The 25,761-nt window shown below is 36.2% G+C and overlaps 1 protein-coding gene across 3 annotated transcripts in view; it reads left to right on the top strand.

The window, feature by feature from the left end:
- The window catches only part of Shoc2 (SHOC2 leucine rich repeat scaffold protein), an 88,524-nt gene that overhangs the window by 1,258 nt on the left and 61,505 nt on the right, over window positions 1-25,761 (top strand). The gene's annotated exons all lie outside the window — the stretch shown is intronic.

Raw genomic sequence — 25,761 nt, 5'->3', positions numbered from 1 at the left:
TCCCACAGACCCTGCGTGCCGAGTGGTGAATTGGCTTTGGGTGTGTTGCCGGGTGAAAGGAGTTGCGGCCGCCGAGACCGCCCTGTTCAACATGCCTGATGGCAATCTCCGTGCTGCCTTTGAGGGCTGGAGGAAAAGTAGTGTAACTCCCCGCCCCCAGCTCGGAACGCCGGAGGCTGCAGGGCAAAACGATTTTCCCCCAGCCCCTCGGTATCCATTGTTTTGTACCATCCCCTCCCCCATGCCTAGGTAGGAGACTAAGGACTCCAAAGCAGTCGTTCGCCCGCCTCTCCCCCTTTCTCTCCCCCCTTCCCTCTCTTTCCCCGTTCCCTTTCAGAGGGTTTGGGTTAACTGTGCAAGTAGGGGTTTACAAACAGGTGGAATGCTTGTCTATTCGGGAATTGGAAAGAAGATGCTTTGGGGCTGTGTTTTCCATCTCATCTCACCTTTACACTTGCAGATTAGATTTTCTTTCTGTTGGTTTGTGTAAAAGGGGAAACTATTTTGCGACCTAGACCATAATATTCTTGAGGATTGTAGGAATGCTGAAGTAAAAATTAGGTTGCAGATGTGGATTGTGTGCTACACTGGTCTCCAGCATGATGATTAGTCTCTAAGCTTAAACCTGTATAATCTTCTACACTCTTCATAGATGTCAGAAGTTCCAGCATCCTCTCAGAGGGATTGCCGAATCAAAAACTTTGGGTTGCTGTGTTTCAGAATCCTAGGGTATACTTGTGCAACCAAGTGTTTTTGTGTTTTAGTCGTTAGCACTGACGAAGACTTAAGACCCAGATTTATTAGTGCGCTCCTAGTCCTCACTGTCACCCCTCCTTGGCAGGGCCTTTCTAACTGTTTTTTGCTGTGTATTTGAAGAAATTTAGAGATTTGTAAGTCTACAAAATAAATTACAAATATATTTTAATTTATCAAAAAATTTTTCATATGAGTTAAAGATTTTAGATAAATAATTAATATTTAATCATTTTCCACACATGGAGCTTTGGCTGAATGCTTAAAAAGTATTTAAGTGTAAAGTCTTTTAAACTTTTTAAGACAAAGTATTTTTATGTTAGTTTGAGTGTGCATTTGCAAAGTAAAATAGACAAAAGAAGGGTTTTGTCTAAGGTTTGTACCTTTCAAAGGATTAAACATAACAGAAAGCTAACATGAAATCACACTCTTGAAATCTCAGTTTGGAGTTATGGTCTTGGCCTCACTTTAAGAGTACATTTTCCCCAAGATGCTTGTTCAGTTCTGAAGAAACCATATTTGTCTCTGTTGGCATTTGTTTTATGATATGTCATTGTTTTTCTCTTATTATTCAGAAGTTAGTATGGATTGAAAAGTAGTTTAAAGAGATGTATTAATATTTTGAATCCGGATTACTTTTTAGTTTTTTTTTTTAAGATGTCATAATCAGAAAGTAGATCAGAGCTGTTTTTGGTAATTGTAGCAAGTACATATACTAAATCATCATGTGAACGACAAACCAGTCATACATTTGAAGCACTTTATGTTTAAGTAGGAACACAAACATTATTATTTTTGATATGCTTGCAGAAATTCTTTTAAAATATTATCACATTGGGCCGAGGATGTAGCTCAGTGGTAAAGTATTTGCCCTGTGTTTGATTTTCTTAGCCCTATAATAAATAAGTAAAAAATAAATAATAAATAAATAGCTGTACCTTATGTGACTTGGGACAGGATGTAATGGCTCTCCCTGTCCCAGGTATAAACTAGAAGTGTTCTATATGAAACAATCTCATGATGGCTTCTGAACAGTTGCTGAGATATAAATGTATTTGTTTTATATGTATGAGCTTTGCTTGCATGTGTCTGTAGCACATGCATACTTGGCAGAGGCCAGAGGACTTAGATCCCCTGGAACTGGAGTTAGAGAAGGTTGTGAGTGGCCATGTGAGTGCTGGGAATCAAACCTGGGTCCTCTGGTTGAGCAGCCAGTGTGCTTAACTGCTGAGCCATCTCTCCAGCCCTGGAGGTATATTTTTTGTCTTTGATTACCCATTTCAATTGTGAATAAAATTGGGATGTTTTGTGCAAGTAGCCAAATTTCAGTCATACTTGTTTTTAAAATATGCTGAATTATCAATATTTCTTATGTATTATAATATTTCTGAAAGGCTAGTGTTTTTTAAAAGGTAATCCACATATAAAAAGTGGTGGCATTTTAGAACAAAACAAAAACTAGACCTCAGATGTGTAAATGTAAGGGTATGAATATTTAGGGGGTGAAGATGAAATGAAAGAATGTCTCTGAGCTTCAGTTGCTCTGCCCTTCATGTGTCTTTCATGTATGAAGAGGCATAAAAATCTTTAACTAAAACCTAATTCAAACCGAAAAGGCAATCAAGCAAATAGGTTACCTCAGTGAGTTCTGAGGTCTGTAGCTTAGACTTGGTGTAAGACTTCTTGTTTACAAAACTATCTAAATTATTAAGGGAGAGAGTTTAGATATTATATTAGGAAGTGTCAGTGTTTATGTTTATTAGACTCTTAGTGAATGGGTAAATGTTTTTTTGTAAATGAATTGACATTGGCTTTGTAATTTAGCCATAGAATGATATGTAAAGTAATACTTGAAATGAGTCATGTAAATAAGGTTGGTAGATAATTTATTTCTTGTTAGACTTATACCATATTTCATGAATTATGTATTTTGTATTATACATTTTATAATTTATGGCTAATGAACTATCTGCTAATTTTACATTTTTTAACTACTTAGTCTTTTTTTTTTTGTTTTTGTTTTGTTTTTTTTCGAGACAGGATTTCTTTCTCTGTGTAGCTTTGTGCCTTTCCTGGAACTCGCTTTGTAGACCAGGCTGGCCTTGAACTCACAGAGATCCGCCTGGCTCTGCCTCCCGAGTACTGGGATTAAAGGTGTGTGCCACCACCACCCGGCAACTACTTAGTCTTCATATGCATGCTACACCAAATCAAAGCTGTGCCTGGTAGATCTTTTTAGAAATATTTTCTTTTAATGAAGTAAACTTCCAATATTCTTATCTACTTGTCTTATCTTGACTTTTACAATTTGAAGTTTCATAAATTACAAGGTACTTGTAATGTGCTTGAACTTGGCATGTTGCAGAGTATCTGAAATGTGCTTGTTAATCAGTACAGGTAGGAGAAAACATTTGTTAAATCTGAAAAAAAAAATTGTGTTTTAAAATAGGTACCTGTTTAAGGTAAAATAGTTTTTATTTGATGTATTCTCCTTGTCCTCAGCTTTTTAGCAAAGCATTGTTAGTTCAGTGAAACAGTTGGAGCACATAAAAAGAATATTATAATTATAAAGCACTTTTAAGCTTTTGAGATGGTAACATGTGTTTCTTGAGTAAATATGTAGTTTTCACTGTCAGGATTGAAAGAAAGCCAAATGGATTTCATACTACCTCATTACAACTTAGGAAGATCAGAAGTGATAACAAGAGGTAGTGCATTCTGTACAAGGATTCTTTTGTAGGGAAGAATGAACATACTGCTTGTATCTACACCATTAAAGGCGATTTTTAAAAAGTATGAAATCAGCCCATTAAATATACCTGAGAGATTTTTATGAATTGTTTTTGTGATATCTTTATGAGTTTATAGTGGTTCAGTATGTTATTTATTCTATTTAGGAGTCCTACCATTTTAATTATATGCTTTTATAGCTGATAAACCTTTTCTTTGGGGGCTGGGGAGATGGCTCAGTGGGTATAATACTTGCTGTGCAAGTGTGCAGACCTGAGCTTGGATCCCCAGCATGAACTTGTGTCACCCCTGCACTAGGGGAGGCTGTGACTGCCGGGTCCTGGTGGCTTGCCCCCGTATAGTGAAGTGGTGAGCTCTAGATGTGCTAAGAGAACCTTAAAAAAAAGTGTGAGAATGAAAGAGGAAAAAGAGGAAGACACCTTATGCTGACTTGTATGTTCACACATATGTACACCAGTGCTCACACATGCCAAAGAGATCTTTAATTTTTCCTTCCTCTCCCCACTCCCACCTTTATGAGACACAGTCTTACTTACATAGCCCAGGCTAGCCTCAAACCCTTCAACACCAGACTGCTCTGCAGCTCAAGCCTCCTGCTTCAGGGTCCCGAGTGCTGGGGTTGTATGGGGAGTGCCGCCATGCCTTGTTCTTTTGATTTTTCCCCAATATCCTAGAGATAATGAGTAAATGGCTTGTCCTGATACAGGTAATTTTTAGAATTTGAAATTAATTTTATCAGTTAATATTTCAGGTTTTCTTGTTTTGTAGTTCTTATATTGTCTGCTTTGCCTTCAAGCCTTTCTTAGTAGTGCAGTGTTTTTACTTTTCTCTTACGCTAGGTAGTTCTTAATAGTTACAATTTGCGTATGTCATACTTGTCTCAGGTGCTGAGAATGCAGAGGTAATACCCCTTGTTTGCCACTTCCATTAAATAGTTTGTTTAATGAATTGGACAAGTCTCACTTACACAGTGTGACAAGTGCTGTAACTGCTGTATCGTGACAAACTCAGCTGAGTTAAGACTGAGACTGTTTGTATAACTGGCAGAGCTCACTGGAGGATGTGCTCTGTGTGTGGTAGTTGAAGGGTAGAGAAAACAGACAAGAGTTAGACATTAGGTCCATTTTGAAAATTATGAGGACTAGCTATTTGGATTCCAGTAATGTTTTCTGAAAATCTTTAAAATTTTATTTGAAGTGTATATGTGTACAGACAAATGAATGTTACAGTGAACGTATGAAGGTCAGAGGACTACTTGCTAGAGTTGGTCCTGCCTTTCACCATGTGGGTCCCTGGGTGTAACTCAGGTTCTGTGGCCACCTGCTTTAACCCACTGAACCACTCTCTGGTATGCCATCCAGTATTCTAAGCCCTACTGTAGATTTTCATTATAATTTATATTTTTAGTGGTTATTTCTTGTGTACCTAATTCAGTTTGGGCCTTGAATTATAGATCTGTATTAATGTTAAGGAGTATTGAGATTATTGCTTAAAACTTTGACCTAAGTGAATTTTTGATTAATATTTTAATGAAATACAAAGAGGATGATGAGCTTAGTTTGTGATATTTGTGGGGCTTATTGATGTTGTATTTCAAATTTATATTTAAGTATTCTTTTAGGCGATACATAAAGAATGATATTTATTTAGAACACAGTTAATTTTATTATATAAACATATTCCTTCTGAGTATAATAAACACTTACTTTTATACTTAGTTGTCAGTGCTCATTCTTTACGTGATTCTGACTCTGTGGTCAGCAGTTAGACCTTGACAGAAAGCTTTGTGTGCTTTCATTGTTTGTGCTTGAGGACAGAGTAACTTTCTGTTGTTGTTTGAGAAAGGATCTTCTTAGGTACCATAGGCTGCCCTGGAGTCAGCCATCTTCTCCAATCCCAAGTGCTGGGATTATGGGCCTGTGATACCACATTTAGACGTTAAATAATTTTTTATCCAGTATTATTTAATATTTCTTGAAGGGTATAGTGAGACAGAAATTTGAGATATTCTTTGTTTTTGATTTTCATATTTCACAGTTACCTTAAAATGTTTATAACATCCCATGTATCTCAAAGTTATTAGGAAACTAACAATTTCTGATACTGTCTGCTTTGGTACTACCCATATATATATCTTTTCGGACTGAACATCAGGCCTCAGTTTGATATCATGTCATTTGAGAGACTTTTGAACTCTAGTTTTAAAGAATCTATATTTTCTCTTTTGTAACATCCATCATTTTGTAATGATTTGCTTAATGTCTTTTTGCTGAAACATGAAATTTACATTGAACATTGGCTGCTTGTCTTTATTGTTTCTTTAATGTATTAACATGGTGTTTTGACCTTGTAGAGTCTTAGTAGAAAATTACTTTTAAAGTTATTAATAATATGGAGCCCCAGACAAACTGAATAGGCTATTAAAAAGGACAAAGAGATAGGAACACATTCTTGTTCTCAAATACACATTTTTTTCAAATCCTTATAAAACCCCTCAGATCTTAATTTAGACCTTTTTTTTTAAACTCTTAAAATATGCAATTAAAATAATTACAAAATGGTAAAAAGGCTGAAATTACTCTTATAGGCTGTAAGAGAGTTAACAGTAAGAGCCCGGGAAACTATTTGAAGAGTTGAGAGCTGGGTGTGGTGACTGTAATCTCAACAATTGATTGTTCTGAGTTCCAGACCAATGTGTGCTCTAGAGACCCTGTCTCAAAACAAACAGAAAGGGCAAATGGAAGACATTTTTTTTTAAAAAGATAGTATTTTATGTAGATGTAACCAACGGTATTTATAGCACCTTAATTTGTAAGCATGTGGAACCTTTCCAGATGTCATTTGTCTTATAAGTAGAATAATCCAGGGATAATCTAGTATCATAAAGAAGTCAACTGGTATAATTGTTAAAGATTAAAAAAATATGTCTTTCAGAAAGATCTCCAATCTGAATGATAAGATTTAGAGCTTTTAGTGTTAAGCTTTTGTTACTGGAAAATTTTGCCCAATGAGGTGAAGTATAACAGATCTCAATGAGTATTTAGTGGACAAAGTCAATGGAAACAAAGAATTATCTGTGAAAGTATTGGAATAATATAGTAACCCATTACTACCTTAAATTTTTCTAATGTGGAATTTTGTATGTAACCTCTAGTTTTTTTTGGGTTAGCTGTGCAATATGTGACATTTTGTAGCATGTTTTTCTTGATTATGTTGTTTGAAAATGTAGCCTGCTACAGTGATATGACAAAATGACCAAAATGTTATAGTTTTTATTGTTTACGGGAAGTAAGCTTTATTTCTCTTGTCATCTTTCAATCATCTGAATTGGGAAATGTAGGTTCAAGATTAGTTATTTCTTTACTGGAATTTAGTGTTGTATAAGGGATTGGATGACATGGAGGCAAGTGTATTTAATTGTGAAGCTTTAGTTTGTATATATTTGGGATAGAGGGTTGGACATTTAACTCAGAACCTTTATTTCTAGTTTAAACATTTGCATTTATATCTTAATATTAAGATATCTTGAATTCTGTGACTATATATGGGTATGTAGAAGAAAAGTTTTTTGTTGTTAAAACAAAAACTGGCTTATCTCCATGTGTTAATCATAGTTCTGAATTCATAGAAGTGAGATCCTTATATACTGGGAAGCTTAAAATAGTAAATTTTATGATTTAATCTTGAAGACGTTTATTTTTGTGCTTTGGAAGTAGTGTTCTGGAATTCTTAATACTAGAAATATGGCCTCGATTCAGAACACCCACCAAGCAATGGTGGGAAATTGGCATACTAAATGGCTTGTAGTGCTGCAGTATTTTGAAGTTTTCATCTTCTTGTTATATAATAGCTTATTGTAGTACATGCAGAACATGGGTTAAGAACAAAGTATATGATAGTGCAAAGACTCTTTAAGACTAGCAGATTGTGTTTTGAGCACTAAAGACCTAAACATAATCAGATAGGATGATCCATGAAAGTTTGCCATAAATTGAATGGTAGATGTTTTATGCATGAAGTATAAAAGTTATTTTGAAGCTTGAGAAATAAAATTACTTTTTAAAAATAGAGTCCCTATTTTCAGAACAGCTTTACGGTTTTTTGCTAAGCCAGGTGATGTGGACTGTGCCTATAGTGCCCAGCACTTGGAAGGTGAAGGTAGGAGGACTGAAGGTTCATTGCTATCTTTGGGGTCAATAGTGATAGTAAATTCAAAGCCAACTGGGCTGTACGAGGAGGCTCTGTCTCAAGTTTTTTTTCTTTTCTTTTTTAAACCAGGGTAAGTTTGGTAACTACAGTACCAATATTTCCACAATGCTGTGTATAGTACTTAAAAAGTTTAGTGAATAATTTTCATCTGCTTTTATTAAAAATATTATATGTGACTTATGCCTGTGAGTGTGCATTCCTGTGCAGAGTTGAGGTTCACGTCAGGTGTTTTTCCCTCTCACTCTCTACCTAGTATTTTGAGATAGGGTCTCTCACTAAGATGTGGAGCTCACCAGCTCAACTATTCTGGCAGACCAGTAGCTCCATGCCTTGCCTATGTCTGCTTCCCCAGTGCTGGGATAACAGACATACCCCCCTCCATGCTGACTTTTTACTTGAGTGTGGCAGATTTCATTTGAGATCCTCATGCATGCAAAACAAGCATTTAATCCACTGAGGCATCCCTCTCCCCTATGATCTAACCAAAACCCACTTATTCCCAAAGGCTCCATCCCTAATAATGATCACAATGGGCTAAGCATAAGCCATAGCAGCAGGGAGTTTAGTTCATAGCAGGGAGGGTTACATTTAGAAGGTTGCATATTCAATTGGAAATTGTATGGTTTGGTTTAATGTGTTAAATTATAAAGATAGTATAATATCTGCTGCCTTTGAGTATCATTTGATGAGAGAAATTCCTTTTACCCTTAAGTTTAATTAGTCATGGCTGTTTGATGTTTCTTTTGATCTTATATGAGTGGTTTTGCTTTGAAATGTTTGGAAATGCACAGATACTTTTCAAATCCAAAAGATGTCATGTATGTTATATTAACCATTGGGCTGGAGAGTTAGCTCAGCAGTTAAGAGCACTGACTGCTCTTGCAGAGGACTGGTTTGGTTCCCAGCTCCCACATGAGAGCTCACAGCCATCTTTAACTCCAGTTCCAAGGGATCCTACACCCTCTTCTGACCTCTGTGGGCACCAGGCATGTACATAGTGCATATACATATGAAAAAACACTTATGTACATGAATTTAATAAAAAGTTATATTAAATCCATATTGTTAGGATAGTAGGCAGGTAATATAGTTGAACATACAGATCTTTTAAAGTCTCAAAAATGGACTACCTAAATGATGGAAAGGCCATTTGTTTTATAATCATGGCACATTACTAGTAAGTTTTATCCTTTGAAGACCATATAATTTCAACTTGCTGTTTATGGTATGTAATTTTTTTTCTGACTTTATAGAGTAGTAAGAAGTATTTATGCAGTCATTGACTATGAAGGACTGTGGGTTTATGCATATAAAAATGAAGCATTAAATGTAATTTAATAGCTTAAAAGTACCGAAAATAATCTATTGGGTATTATAGTGACCTTAGCATATGTAAGAAAGTAGTAATTACATTTTATTTCTCTTGTTTTGTACTCATCTACCCTCTGGGTTCTTGACTGGACTATGAATTAAATTGACATAGATTAACAAGAGAAAAACTGAATTTAATTACACATTAAAACAGGAGTCTTACAAAATATGAGATTCAAAGACAGACCAGATGATTAAAGACAATATAGCATCTTTATAGAAGGAATAGATGTAGAATAAAGAAAGGGATAGAAGTGTGGGCTTCTCGGGGTGGTAGGGGTTTATGTTATAGGTATGTGACTGGAGGGATTGTATATCAATAAAGACAGCCTTGTGATGTATGTAAAGTCAGATAATAGTTATATTAGAAAGGGCTTGCGCTTGTAGCTCAGTGTTAGAAAGCTTTGCCTATCATGTACAAGGCCATTAGTTCAGCAATCCAAACACAAGAGCATCTCTCTTCCCGATTCTGATAACATGTCAGTCATAGAATAATCTGATGAAAATATACCAATGGAAATACATTAGGGTGGCGAACACTGGTCTCCAAAAAGTCATGTTTGGGTGATATACTTTGAGCCCCAACGATAGCCAATTTTTAAAATTTACTACCTGTTCACACAGGGAAATTCTGGGAATACTTAGGTTGTATAGGACCAGTTTGGAGATTTTGGCGAGAAAGACAGTTTAAGGAATATTTATAAGTAAATTTTTAGCTCTGTAGTATTCCTATGGTATAAAAACTTTTCAGATAATGCTTGATTACAGTATCTGATGTTGAGATTCTGCTGGAGCAGTTTACAGTTAATACACATGGTAAATTAGAATTGTACAAGAGAGTTGTGGTCCCAGTTAAGGTTTGTGTTGTGGGTTGCTAAATAGGAATTTGCAGCTCTTTGTTTTAAATTTGATAATCTGGAATCTAAGTTATATATAAAGTAACACAAGTTACCTGGGAAAACTTTCACTTACTTACAACAATATAAAATAAATCAATCCTGTCTCCACATCTGCCAAACTATTAGTATTTTATCTTACTTTCTTACCAAGGAATGGGGGAAAAGTAATTTTAAAGGTACTATATATATGAATTCTTGACATTCTAATTAATATGGACACAGAAAAATTTTTCATGGGCAGAAATTCCTTTAAAACTAATCCTACCTCAGACTCAGCTGTATAAGGTTGCACTCCTTCAGTTCTCTTGAAAACAACAGTGCTTATTTAAGCATATTAATATTGTCACATATTTTCTTGTTCTTTGGACTACTACTTTATCCTTCTGACTTGGAAGAGTCTCTTTTTAAAGTCTTTACCTTGAAAAATAGTTTTATGTCATTTGGAAGCAGGAATTATTTATTTTTATCCTTAAATCATTTGAAAGAATAAAGAACTTTTCAGAACTTTATGAACAGTAACAAAAAAATTCCACCTGTACTCTTGCCATCTTTTAGGTATTTATATAAAAATCTGAGTAAAGGAGAGTTGATTGTTTTAAGTAGCTTATACACGTATATGAGATAAGGGTTTGTTATATTTTTTCAACCATATCTAGCAAATGTTTATGATTTATGCTTATTTATGCTAAATACATTTCTAATATCTTGTGTTATGAAGCACTTCATATAAAAATTGCTTCTTCATGTAAGAATTAGATGCCCAGCATGGTGTATAAAACTTAGCAAAGTCAGGTTTGGTGGTGCACACCTGTGGTACACACCTGTGGTAACACATCTGTAATCCTGACACTTAGAGACTGAGGCAGCAGGATCAGGAGGTTGCATAGCAAATTTCAAGTTATCCTGGGATATATGGAAGGCCCTGTCCTAAAAGACCAAAGCAAAACAACAATAAAATACCAAAGCATAAGTTGAACATTTATTAATTATTATTATTATTCAATAAATACAACTACTGAAATACTATTCTAACTCCTGGGCTATACCTGAAAAAAGATAGGTTGGTTCCTATTTACTCATTGTTTTAAATGGGAGAACCTTACCTGAGAAGTATACTACAGGGTGTTAAGTGCTCTGACAGTGTATTTTTTTTTATTATTATTTTTAGCTTTTGAAACAGGGTCTCACTGTATATACAGTCCTGGCTGTCCTGAAACTTACTATGTAGACCAAGCTGGCCTTGATCTCAACAGAGATCTGCCTGCTTCTGCTTCCAAAGTTCTGGAATTAAAGGTGTAGGCCACTGAATCTGTTTGATAGTGTTTTTTTTTTTTTTTTAATGGGAGGACAGAAGAGATGATATGCAGAAAGGCTTTTCAATAAGAAGGGATTCCTGGGAGTATGCTTAGTGAAGAACTGTATATCCGTATTTGTAACAGAAGAAATAACTTGTGCAAAGTACTAGTTAGCAAGAAATGGTATGCCCTGATGTGATTGTGAAAAAAGTTCATGTGACCAGAGTGTAAACTGGAAAGTACTAGTGTTGTGGCAAAAGTAAGCAGGGGCCAGATCTTAAAAAGATTGTAAATTACTGTTAAGTTTTTTAGGATTTATCTTGAGGGTTACCTCTAAGTGTTTTAGTTTTGACAGTAACCTATTAGGTTTGATTGTTTGAAAGATCACTCTAATTACAGTTATTATGTTAAGAACAGAATGGAGGTGGATATGGTAAGGCAAGCAAGAAAGCCCTAGAGAGAACTGCCTATTCCCGATTGTGAGTAGGATCCGAGTCTACCTTGTTGATAGTGGCATTGGGAATACAGAGAGGCTGTCAAAAGTTTTTGGAGAAGAAATTAATAGAATTTGGTAATAACAGAGATGTAGGAGGTTGGGGTTGATTTCAGCATAAATGATCTCTCTCAGGAAGACCTTCCTGATCCCCCTACTTTGAGGCCTGTGTTCATTGTCTTCTCTTTATGCTTACCAACACATTTTTGCATTGCTTTACTTGCTTATCTGTAAGTGTATAGCAAGTATTGTGCGTTAAACATAACCACAATGTGTGAAGAATAATGTAATAAATATTGACTAAATGAAGATATACTTGTTAATTGTATTTTTAAGGTTCATAATTGGATAAAATTGTCTTTTCGCTAATGTCCCAAAACATATTTGTCCACTTATAAGTTGGATCATTTTATGACCTTTGAATACCACTTGTAGAAAGTGTATAACTTTGACTTGAAGTACTATATAAATTAAGTTCTTTAATTTAATAAAGTTCCTATAGGCTTCATTATATGAACCTCTCTTCTATAATACAAGTCAGGCTTTCTTCCAAAGTATTATTTGTTTTTCTTCTTTGTCAGTTTAAAAACCAGCTTACCCAGCCAGTATTAGATTATTTTTGTTGTTTACAAGTTGTAAAAGGAGTGTTGACCATTGTAATATATTTAACAAATGTTCAGCATAGAGATATAATTAAAAAATCACCCTTAATTGAAGGGTAACATTACTAACATTTGTTGAGTGTTTTCCTAGACTTTTAAAATTTCATACATATTTGTGAGTGGTTAAAAGAAAAATCCCAGATAAGAAGGCTTACAACATGCACACAAAACAGGGTATTAATATACTTCTCATGCAAAGGATCCTGTAACCAAGTAACCCAATATAAATGAAGCCCTTATGGTCTGTAGAGATGGCTCAGTAGTTGAGAGTACTTGTTGCTTTTCCAGAGGACCCAAATTCAATTCCTAGCACACATGTTAGGCAGCTCACAGCCACTATAGCTCCAGTTCCAGAGGATCTGATAACTTCTGGCTTCTGCAGGCACCCACACACTCATGGCACTCATGCAGACACAAAATGAAAAAAAAAAATTCTAAAAAGAAGTAAAGGGACCCTAACCTTCAGTTTTGACAGGAGATCAGGCACATCACATGAACACATGAACATAGCATAACAATGTGTGATGTAGGTGGCCAAGACCACTCAGAGGATAGCTTCTTTTCAGTGTCAGTTGATTGTTGTTGCTGAGAAATATGGACCCAGTGAACCCCAAGTATTTTGATGTTTTTAATGAGAAGTAGAGATCTAGTTTTTTTAATGTAAAGCTCTCAGTGGTTAAGCTGTAGTTATTTCAGGAAAATTAAAATTGTATTATGTGTTAAACACAATGTAGCTATTAGACACATTTTCTCTGAACATTTTATAAAAGTAGGAAGATGGAAAGATTTGCTCATTATCAATATAGATTAAAATAGCACTTTATATCTATCTAGTATATTGATGATAAATAATTTGAAAGATTGGGAATATAAATTAATGGAGGCTCTTAGATATTGGTTCTTAATTCAACTTTCAGCAATGTGTATTACAGAAATAATAGTTCTGATGAATGAAGGTTTATGGCCAGTGATGGCATTATCTGTCTTGGCAAAAATATTTTTTAATATAAATGAAGAAAGCAATTAGAATCAGCCTATATGGAGGTTGATACAGGAATAAATTGATGTAACCATACCACAAGTCATAGCAATAAGAAAGGATGATGTGTAACTATATGGAAAGGGTCCAGAATTTACTGTATATATGAAATTCTCATGTATCATACATTTATACTGTGTATGATAACTAATGTCTATAAATATTCCACTGGATTATACTGTGTTTTAGTGTCATTAAGTTTCCAACGTTTTGTTGTTTTTATGCACATCACAACATAATTAAATACTGAACTTTTCTAATTTGGAGAAATATATTTGTGTCTGAAAATTGGTATTTATATGACCTGTGAAATACAGAAATACACTTTTGTGTGTGGTGGTCAGAAAAAAACACCTAACAGCATTGTTTTCAGCAGCAGCAGATTCCTTAAGGTTTCTAAAGGCAGCTTAGTAGTTTTTGTTAAGTCAACACATGGTTAATATACAATATTCAAAAGAAGAAATATAAAATCTCTCTCTTACTCTGAAACTTCTGCTTAGTTTTGTTTTTTAAAGTCTAAATAAAAAATACTTTATGTATATGGGTGTTTTGCATACATGTATGTATGTGCACCATGTGTATGCTGGGTACCCATGGAGGCCAGAGGAGGATATTGGATCCCCTGGAACTGAAGTTACAGACAGTTGTGGGTCCTGGAAATTGAACCGAGTCTTTCGGGAGAGCAACAGGTACTCTTAACTACTGAGCTATCTTTTCAGCACCCATTTTGTTTATTTGATAATTTCATACATGACTACAAAGTATTTAGACCCCTTCTCCTCCAAATCTTCCTGGACTCCCCTGACACCCCTTCCTAATTTCCTGTTGTTTTTTTTTTCAGCCTACTTAATTCAGTTAGTGATGCCCAAATGTGCATGGGCGTAGGGCAGCACCCACTGGAGCATGGGTGCTGAAGAAAATTGACTCTCTACCACAGCAGCCTTCAGCTGGCAATAGTCCCTCCAGTAAGGGTTAGGACTTACTGAACGTTTTCCCTGATGCCAGACTGTTGGCTGGTTAGATTTTTTTTCTAAACAACTCTAGCTGCTGTAACTTCATGAGCATAACATCTTGTTAGGTCCAGAAAACAATTTTGTAGCAGTCCTCCCCAACATCTGGCACTTAAAATCTTTTGCCCCTTCATCTGCGGTGTTTCTGATCCTGTGGAGGAGGAGGTGTGAGTTAGGGCAGAGCACTCCACAGTCACTTACTCTGTGCAGTTTGCCCAGCTGTGAGTCTGTATTCACTACTGTCTGCTTTGCAAAAAGCTTCTCTGGTGAGGGGTGAGAATTGTACTAGGCTGGGTACAAGGATAAGTATTTAGATGGTGGTTTAATACTATTAGCTCTGAGCAAAATAATAGTAGTAGGGCCTGTGGTCTCCCAAACCATGAGTTCTTGATCAGGTTTATAGTACCAGGTATGAGTTCCTTCCTGTACAGTGAGCCTTAAGCCCAATTAAAAAAAAATCTGTTGGTTACTCTGGTAGCATTCATGCCACTACTGCATCCATGGGTAAATCTTGCCGGGCTAGTCATTACTGTAGCACAGGATTCACAGCAGGGTATGACTTGGTGGCTTTCTCTCCCAGGAGCCCATTCTAGCACTGAAGAAAACAGGGAGGAATCCTTCAGATCAGTTTGATTTCTCCATATTCTGTGATCAAAACATATGGTGTCTTACCATCAAGTTTTAGTGAGTAACCAAGAGCAATGGCAATAGCCTGTGTTATTTTGGGAGTCTCTAGGACCCTCCCCCTGACTAATAACCCCATGGGGTATCCCACACTGGACACTAGACTTTTTGTTTACTAACCTATAGCTTCTGGAAAGGGCGCTTTCCCTGTGCAGCTCCAAGTAACCATATAAATATATATTTATAAGCCATATATATATATATATAGCATTTCTCGGGGTGTGTGTGTGTGTGTGATGGCGCACATGTGATCTAGTCTGAGACTTTTAAGATGAACATATTAAACTTACCTATATTATGGCATCCTCTTTTACAACTGATTGAGATCAGTTGTAACAAATATAAAGGTATAAAACAGTTCAGCATAAAGATGTAAGTATACATCAATCCTTTTATTGTACTTTTTGCTGATCATTCAACATTGCTAGGGATTGTAACATTTATAGTGTATTTGGCAGTCACAACTTTTTCATAGTCTTGAGACCAGTGCTCACAGCTTGTCTTTTTGCCTTAGCTGTTGCTTGGCTGAACTTTCAAGGTCAGTTCATAAGAACTGAGGTTTTTTTGTTTTTTGTTTTTTTTTAATCCGAGACAGGGTTTCTCTGTGTAGCTTTGCACCTTTCCTGGAACTCACTCTGTTGGTCTTGAACTCACAGAGATCCACCTAGCTCTGCCTCCCGAGTGCTGGGATTAAAAGCGTGTGCCACCACCGCCCGGCCTACATATTTGCTAGTTTTTAACTGTTGTTTTAATCCTGAACTATAGTTAGTCTGGATATAAATTCTTGGCGCACACTTTCTTCCTTGAAGAGTTTGTCGCTATCTTTTTTGTTTTTAAATCACTAATTACTCTTTGTTTTCTGTGTTTATAAACTTTAAATATGTTTGAATTGTTCTTGCTCACTACAATCTTGACAATATAGTAGGGATTTTCTCCAGTTTATTTTCTAAACACCAAGTAGGAATCTTACAGTTCAGTTTTGAATACTACATGGAGTTCGTGTCAGATCCCATAGGTTAAAAGGGCTCAGTGTCAAAAGACTGCCCTCACTGAAAGCACCTGTCTGGCCACACAGACTTCTAGCCAACTAGCTGTAAACTCTATTCTTAGGTAATGAATTCCCAAAAGGATTCATAGAACTTGGGAAATTATATTTTTGATTATTAGTTTAGTATAAAGGATACAGCACAGAAAGAGTCAAATGGAAGATATGTATTAGGCAATATGGGGAAAACGGTATGAATATTTTATTCCTTCTCAGCACCTTGGTATATTCACCAAACCAGGAATTCTGTAAGCCCTGTAGTATAGAGATTCTTACAGAGGTTTCATTACATAGGTGTGATTGAATGAGCTGTTATTAAGCCAGTATCCAGCCCCTCTCATATATAAGTGGAAAGGGGAAGGACTATTTCAGTAGCCTTATCAGGTAATTGACGGTATCCTGTGTTACTTCATCAAAACTTGACAGAAGTAATTTTTTTTGAAGTTTAATGTAGTGTTTGTAAGACTGTATCAGTGAACTACTTCCAGCTTTTTATTTAGAAATAATAACAGACTTATGGGAGTTTACAAAAAGAGCCTATCACCTGGCTTTTCACAGTGTTGGTATCCTTCATAATTATAGTACAATGTCAGTATCAACCGTGAAATTGACATTGGTATAACACTATTAACTAGATTATAAAGCAGCATACATTCTTTCACATATTCATTGGGTGTGTGTGGTTTTACATATTTTTAATCTCATAAACAGATTTGTTTAACTACCATCACAGTCGAAATACAGACTTTTTTTGATCAGAAATCAGTTCTCCCATCTCTTCTTCCATCCCTAAGGAACCACTGCTTTGCTCTCCATTTCTATAGTTTTATCATGCTAAGAATGTTCTATAAATGGAATTATAAAGTATACCACCCTTTCTTTGAGCTTGATATTCTTTGTTTTTTTTTGGTTTTTCGAGACAAGGTTTCTCTGTGTAGCTTTGTATAATTTCCTGGATCTCGCTCTGTAGACCAGGCTGGCCTCGAACTCACAAAGATCCGCCTGCCTCTGCCTCCTGAGTGCTGGGATTAAAGGCGTGCGCCACCACCGCCCGGCGAGCTTGATATTCTTACTAGGCACAATGCCCTTGAGATCCACATTGTTACATACATTAGTAGTTTGTTGCTTTTTATTGCTCTGTAGGTTCCCTTGTGTGGATGTATCAGGATTCGTTTAACTACTCATTAAAAGACATCTGGGCTATTTCCAGTTTTTGCAAGCATAATTAATATTCCTATTAACAGTGGCGGATAGATTTTTGTGTCAATGTGTTTTTTTAAGTTTTAGGAATAAATGCTAACAACTGCACTTGCAAGATATATGGTGTGTATAGTACAGTGTCTCCTGTTTCCCAGAGTAGCTATACTCACAGTTTTGCCTTTACACTATAACATGTGAAATATGTGTTCTCACCATAACCTCATTGGCATTTGGCTGTGATCTTGTTTTTTATTTAGGTCTCTGAAAGATATGTAATGATGTGTCATTATGATTATCATTTTTACAAACTGCATTGTGTTGGTATTTTGTATATGGTTGTAGATAAATGAATTATTCTTCCTTCAGAAAGCATCAGATTTTTAAACTGTACACCCAGTTTCTAACTGGTGCTCTAGTTCCTCATTCCCCTTTATCGTTGTCCTTTCAGTTGCCTTACTTCAGCCTAGCCTGCTCTGTGTAATCCTTTATGGTTTTCTTCATACTTGGCCTTCTAAATTCTCTCAACTTAATTAATTTGGGAATAAAATACCAATGATGAAATATGATTGGGGAAAATTACAGTTTTAGAGGTTATTATTACAAGTTGATACCTGAGCTTCTTTATCTGTTCTTTCTTTCTTTCTTTCTTTCTTTCTTTCTTTCTTTCTTTCTTTCTTTCTTTCTTTCTTTCTTTCTTGCTTTTCTCTCTCTCTCTGTCTTTTTCTCTTTTCTTTATATATATATATATAAATATTTTATAATTAACTTAATTTCACATATCAGCCACGGATTCCCCTGTCCTCCCTCCTCCCACCCCCTAGCCCTCCCCCCCAATCCACCCCCCATTCCCATCTCCTCCAAGCAAGGTCTCCCCTGGGGAGTCAGACCAGACTGGTAGACTCAGCTGAGGCAGGTCCAGTCCCCTCCTCCCTACACCAAGGCTGAGCAAAGTGTCCCAGCATAGGACCCAGGCTCTAAAAAGCTAGCCCATGCACCAAGGACAGGTCCTGGCTCCACTGCCTAGGGGCCTTCCAAACAGTTCAAGCTAATCAACTGTTCCCACTTATCCAGAGGGCCTGGTCCAGTTCCATGGGGACTCCTCAGCCATTGGTTCACAGTTCATGCGTTTCCACTAGTTTGGCTATTTGTCTCTGTGCTTTTTCCAATCATGTTGTCAACAATGAATTTGCTTCTGCCCTTCCACTATGTATAATTGGAGATGATACTTCACCTGCTTTCTGCTTCTATTTCTAAACAAATAAGCTTTCTCTGAGTCCATTCTAATCTACTTGAAAAGAAAAAAATGATCCTTTTTCTCTAAGGCTAAGTTTTGTACTGTATGTACACTCTTTTCACTGTTCTTTCCAAGTTGCAAATAGCTGAACTGACAGCTTCAAGAATTATTATTGTGTGTACCTTATGTAGGGTAGGGGACAGAAGCTCTTTACCATGGTGCATGTATAAGGTCAGAAAACCAGTCTGGTGGGTTCTTTTCTTTACACTTTTACACGTGTTCTGGGCATCCATTCTGGTTGCCAGGCTTGTATGGTATATGGTAAATGTCTTTACTCACTGATAACCATCTCTTCTTGCTGGCTCCTATACTGCTTCTCTGACACTATTTTTACTTGGTTCATGTGTATTACTATTTCTTTATGAGCCCTTCTTCAGCTTTCCATCCCAGAATATTTACCTTCTCTACAAGTACCAGTCAGTATCTTCACAATACTCTATGTATATGCTTTTTTTTTTTTTTTTTTTTTGGTTTTTCGAGACAGGGTTTCTCTGTGTAGCTTTGCGCCTGTCCTGGAACTCACTTGGTAGCCCAGGCTGGCCTTGAACTCACAGAGATCCGCCTGGCTCTGCCTCCCGAGTGCTGGGATTAAAGGCGTGCGCCACCACCGCCCAGCTGTATATGCTTTTTATTACTTTATTTAAAACTGCTTTCTCTCATCCCTTTTCAAACACACTAGTTCTCCTCCTCCCACCAAGACCCCATCCTACTTCGATTTTTTTAATTTAGTTTTTTTTTTTGAGAATTTCATGCATGACCACTGTATTTACATAATTTCTACCTTACCTTCTCCCCACTCCAACAATTCTATGTGCCAAAGATTGGTACAACTGGGCCATATAGTAGATCTAATTTTAGCTTTTTGAGAATTCTCCATGCTGATTTCCGTAATGATGATACCTGTTTGTAAAACCACCAACAGTGAATGAGGTTTCTTCTTTTCCTGTACCCCCACCAGCATTTGTTGTTGGTTATTTTCTTGATGTTCACTTTATGATATATGTAAAATAAAAATCTCAAAGTAGTTAAATTTCCATTTCCCACATTGCTAAAGATATTGAATAATTTTAAAGATACTTCTTAGCCATTTTAATTTTTTCTCCTGAGAACTCTGTTCAGATTCATAGCCCAAGTTTTGATAGGGTAGTTTATTTTCCTGATTCTCTGTTTTTTGAAGTTCTCTATATACTCTGAATGTTAATCCTCCATTGAATTATAGCTGGCAAAAAATTTCTGCTCTGTGGGCTTCCACAATTATTTCTTTGGCTATACAGAAAGAAGCATTTTAGTTTTAAGAGGCCCTATCTTTTGGCCTTAATTCTTGAGCTAATTGAGTCCTATTCAGTCCTTTCCTGCACCTGTATCTTGTAGGATACTGCTTGCTTTTTCTTTCAGTAGTTTCAGAGTTTCAGATTTCACATTGAGGTCTTTGATCCACTTGGAATTGATTTTTGTGCAGGATGATAGCAATGGTTCTAATTTTAGTCTTCTACATATGAGCATCTAAATTTTCCATCACCATTTGTTGAAGATGCTGTCTTCCTCCAGTGTGTATTTTTGGCATCTTTGTCAAATATGAGATAGCTATTAATTATGTGTAGTCACTTCTGGATTTCTATTTTATTCCATTGACCTACATGTCTGTGTCTGAGCCAGTAGCATGCTGTTTTTCTTTATAGCTCTGTGATATAGTTTGAAGTCTGATGTAGGAATCCTTCTAGTATTCCCTGTCCCCTATGCTTTGGCTGTTTGGGGTCTTTTGTGACTCTATGTAAATTTTAGGATTTTCCTTTTTCTTTGTATCCTGTGACTTTGCTGAAAGTGTTGATCTCCTTTGTTTTGTGATAGGGTCTCTATATAGCCCTGGCTCTCCTGGAACTTACTATGTAGACCTGGTTTGTCTAGAACTCACAGAGATCTGCCTCTGCCTCCTGAGTGCTGGGATTAAGAGTATAAACTACCATGCCCAGTGAGTGTTGATCATTTATAGAAATTTTCTGGTAGAAATTTGGGGGTCTTTTATGTATAATCTGCAAATAGGGATAATTTGACTTCCTGTTTGTATCCCTTTAATTTCCTTCTCTTATGCTAGGCAGTACTTGGAGTAATATATTGAAAAGTTGTGGGGATAGTGGTCATCGGTGTTTTGTTCCTGCTTTTAATGAGATTCCTTTGAGTTTTTCTTTATTTGAGATAGTGTTGACTGTGGGTCTGTCATACGTAGTTTTTAATGTGCTGAGGTGTGTTACCTCTAGTTCTACTCTAGTTAGGGTCTTTATCATGATGATGTTATAGACTTTGTTATTTTGTTTCCCCCACTGTGTAGGATTTCCTTTGTCCCGCCCAGTTGTGCAGCTGCTCAGACCCAGGTAAACATACAGAGCCTTATATTATGAAGTGTATGGCCATGGCCTATGGCTCAAGCTTTTTGCTAGCTAGCTCTTATAACTAAACTCAGCCCATTCTATTAATCTGTATGTTGCCACGTTTTCCGTGGCTTACTTGTCTGCTGGCATGTTGTTCCTTGGGCGACAGGCTGGCGTCTCTCTGCCTCTTCTTTCTCTTCCTGTCTATCTTCCTTGAATTTTCCCACCTGGCTTCATCCTGCCCTGCCATAGGCCAAGTGGCTTTACTTATCAACCCATCAGAGCAACACATATTCACAGTGTACAGAAAGACATCCCACAGCACTTCCCCTTTTCTTTCTAATCAAAAAAGAAGGTTTTAACTTTAACCTAGTAAAATTATATATAACAAAACAGTTATCAAGCAGGAATTACAGTTACAATATCTAGTCTGTTTATATTTGGCAAATTCAAAGAAAATATTCTATTTATCCTGTACTTGTGAGTCTTAAGGTTTCATATCTAGCTTATTTTTTTTATCATAACCAAAGAAAATTATATCTAGTCTTCAACTACATCAAAGACCCCAGAAGGCCATATTATTACCTAAGTAAACAGGAAGTACATTGTAAGCAACTTCCAAAAATCTAGAATGAGAGACAGCTGGCTGCCTGGACAATCACCCAAAGTTCCTCTGCAACGTTGGGACATCCTTCTTCAGCCCATAGGTCTAGAGTCTCTCAGTTGCTTCTCTCTGTGTCCTGTAGAATGTTTGGCAGTTTCTTCTGCGAAGCATGAACCTGAAGGACCATCTCGCCTTGCAAAGTTCAGTGGTCACCTTCTTATGGGTCCTACTTGTCCAGTTTTTACAACATATTGTTAATCAGTCAATGCAAGGGCACTTTTTTGCCCAGTGGTTAAGTTTTGCCACAAAGAAAGCAAATTCCATAATGAGTTTTTTCAATGCCCATCATCCTCCTTGAAGTAATTGGTGCTGCCAGGAGCAGATGTGTCTCATTGTCCAGGAAAGTCTAAGGTTTTAAAACATTTTAAATGCCATATTCTGTAGGTCTTTGAAGTGCTTGAAGATTACCCACCTAATTGAAATACATCTTTATATATCTAAAAAACTTAACTAACATGACTATAAATTGACTATTAATTTGCATTTCTTAACTATACATTATAATTTCAAATGAACTACCAAACATAATACCTTAAACAAAAGTAGAAATATATATACAGTATAACAAAATTAACTTTAAATTTGTATCAATAAACTAAAATCCATAGCAATGTAAAACATTTCAAACAAGTTGTTGTTGCTCTTTAAAAGTAGATTCAATAATCTACCCTTTCATCCTATTGTATCTATTCTATCTCTTTTCCTTTAGAAAGAGATTGCATTTATAATCAACTCCCTTTGAATAAAAATAAACATTTATAAACAATATTTTGGGAATTTGGGTATAACTTCTCATACTACTTCCTGCTAGTTGAGGAAGCTGGCAATCTTATGGGGATCCTGAGAAAATTAAGAAGTATGGTCATGTCCTGACTGGAATAGTCTGTGACGTTACATTGTCCGAGCCAGTTGCATAGAAGCCGTTCTGAATGTTAGATCATCTGGGCTGTGGTGTCATCAGAGACCTTTCAGGGGGTCTTGGCTGATCTAACCATATGAGCCTGGAAGCAGTCTCCAGGTTTTCATCTTCTGTGGAAACAAAAGCAGAACCTCTTTTCCAAAGCAATGTATCCTTAGACATAAATTTTGAAATTAAGATACCTTTAATATCTATCTATCTATCTATCTATATATTTTTTTACAGTCTTTACAGTCAAATGTCTCTGCAGTTAAAAATCCCAAAGACAACACAATCCAGACTCTCTGTATACTATCCATATTTATGTGGCTTATTTTTTACATTACCTTTACTGTCTCTTTAAATACTTATTTTTAAAACTGTTTCTTTATATAACTGTCTATATTCATTTTCTTCTCTCTTCCAAACCTGCGTACATTTTTACAAACACTCTAAACCATATAAAGTCTTATTCCATCTGAATCTGCCTTATTGTGAATCTATTGTTTTAAACTGCAGTGGCTAGTACTGAAGCAAAAGCCATGGCTGCTGACTCCGCCCACTTCAGCTTCCCAATATGGGGGTGTACATTTACCGCCAGCTCTGGGAGCCATACTCACCACCAACTCTTGGTAGCAATGAGTCTATGCCTCCATCAAAGCAGTATATAGCCCAGAAACCTTTTTTTTGTTTTGTTTTGTTTATACTAGCAAAGCTAAATCTGCCATGCGGTTTGCTGCACGGTTTGGAGAAACCTCTATGTAACTTGGTGGGAATCTGCCATAATGTAGTTCAAGCCTGCACACCACAAACCGCCACAGCCAGGGGACATGGACCTCGCCCTGCCATGAGTGACATGAACTAGGAAGGTGCTGTTAGTTACATTTATAATCTGTTCTTATGCTCTCTCAGGTTTTAAGTGGAAACTCTTGCCACCATGTCTGGGTGCCATTTGTAGCCAGAAGTTTCTCTGGGTCCTGTCTGGCCCTGAGGTCCCACAACCGCTTATAAAGTAATCATTCAGAGACTTATATTAATTATCAATTGTATGGCCTAATGGCTCAGGCTTATCGCTAGCTAGCTCTTATATCTTAAATTAACCCATTTCAATTACTCTATTTTTTGCCACATGTTCTATGGCTTTACCAGTCTGCTGGCATTTTGCTCCTTGGGTGGCTGCCTCGTGTCTCTCTGCCTCTCCTTTCTCTTCCTGTCTATCTTTCTTGGATTTTCCTGCCTGGCTTCATCCTGCCCTGCCATAGGCCAAACAGCTTTATTTATCAACCAATCAGAGCAACACATATTCAGTGTACAGAAAGACATCCCACAGCACCACTGGGATGGATGGGTGCGGAACTGTCTACTGGAACATTAATATTTGAGCAGTGGCTATCCTCTGAAGGCAGTGACTTACTTTCTGATATCAGCAGTCTACTGCCATTAATCTGTCAGCTCAGACATAATTCTGGGTCTGTTTCTTTCATTTTTTCTTTGATTTTTATTTCTAAAATGTCTTGTAAAATATTCCTATCATCTATTATTTTTATTTGGTTATTTTAAACCAGTGGTTTAAAAATATATCAAACTTAATCTCTGATTTACATAATAAATTTTTATAATATAACCCTCTTATTTAAAAAAGTCTAATCAATTGGTAAGTAAAATATAAGAAAATTTATTTTATATGTCAGCATGTGGATTTTTGACACAATAACAATTAAGGAACGATGCATTTGGTACACATTTTTCATGTTAATATGAAAATGCTCAAGTGCAACGTTAGAAAATAACGAGGAATAAAACATACACATATATCACCACTGATAGCTTTAGGTATAAACTGTTACAGAAGTATGGCTATCAGTCACTGTCAGGTATAAATAAACCTTAAGTTAAAGTTGTCTCTCTCTGGAATATATACATTACCTTTATAATTTAAGAAGTTCAAAAACAGTTGAGGCTTATAGGTAAAATGGATATAGGTTCTGTGTGTTTATTACAAACAATTTTTCATCTAGTTGGCATTTGAAGATTATATAGTATGCAAAGATAGTTCTTGTGTGCATATTCTGCCCATAAAATTTCTAAACACTGGTACAACCCTAAGTGAATTTATGAAATTCCTACATTAATTTGATTATACCCTTATTATGTTTGTTATTGGCTATTGAAGTGTTTTCCAAATTTAGCCCTGCACTAGAATTACCTGGAGAACTCTTTAAACATACAGACTACTTCTTACCATAGATACTCATTTGGTTAACATTCTTGGGCCAATTCCTAGGATTGCTAAGATCCCAAATGGTTATCACTGATTGGCATTGATGGGACTTTCGGGACTTTATTATTTGATTATTTTCTCTTTAACTGTTTCGCTGCTTAGAGAACATTTGATTTATAAAAACAATTTTGGAGTATATCAGATATAAATCTAAAAGTCTACCTGTGATTACATCCCCCTTTCCATTTAGGAATATATTTTCTCGTCATATTTATCCATATCATCTTCCCAGAATATTTGTAGATCATGGTGTCTGCAAGATAAAGTCCAAATTATGAAACTTGTGTAACAAGTTTTTCAAGATTTGACAACCTATATTTCCAGTCATATCATGGGCCCTGACTTCCAGTCATGGGAAAATTACTATTTCGTAGTGCTTTCATGGTTTCTCTTGTGCTCAGGAAGCTGATGCCTAAAAGCTTGTGAGTCCTGTTGAACTTTTAACCTCGTCTTGCTCATCACATTCTCAGTTCCTCTGTTCTTAAAGTTTTATAACTTGTCTGTTTCTTCCTTACTTACAATCATTGAAAGTAAGAATTTTATCTTTTCCAATAAGCCCCAGATACAGTGTAGCATTTTACTCATAGGTGCATAGTAAACAGCTCATGAGTCAGTAGATGGTTGGAAGGATGATAGGTTTGTACTAGGTAATCTTACATTTTTTTCCCTGACATTAGGTTGATATATGATTGATAATTTTTTTTAACAAGAGAAAGTATATGGATTGATCATTCTTTTAAAAAATTTTTAGTGTACAAAAATGGATTTTACTGACATTTTCATACAAAAATATCATTGTACTTTGTTCATATTTTCCTTCCTATTACCCTTCCTTCTTCCTTTCTTG

The sequence above is a fragment of the Peromyscus californicus genome, unplaced genomic scaffold (genome assembly GCF_007827085.1).
Source record: "Peromyscus californicus insignis strain IS unplaced genomic scaffold, ASM782708v3 Scaffold_4__1_contigs__length_199733344, whole genome shotgun sequence".
In the NCBI taxonomy this organism is placed as follows: domain Eukaryota; kingdom Metazoa; phylum Chordata; class Mammalia; order Rodentia; family Cricetidae; genus Peromyscus; species Peromyscus californicus.
This window is presented reverse-complemented; position numbering and strand designations above follow the sequence as displayed.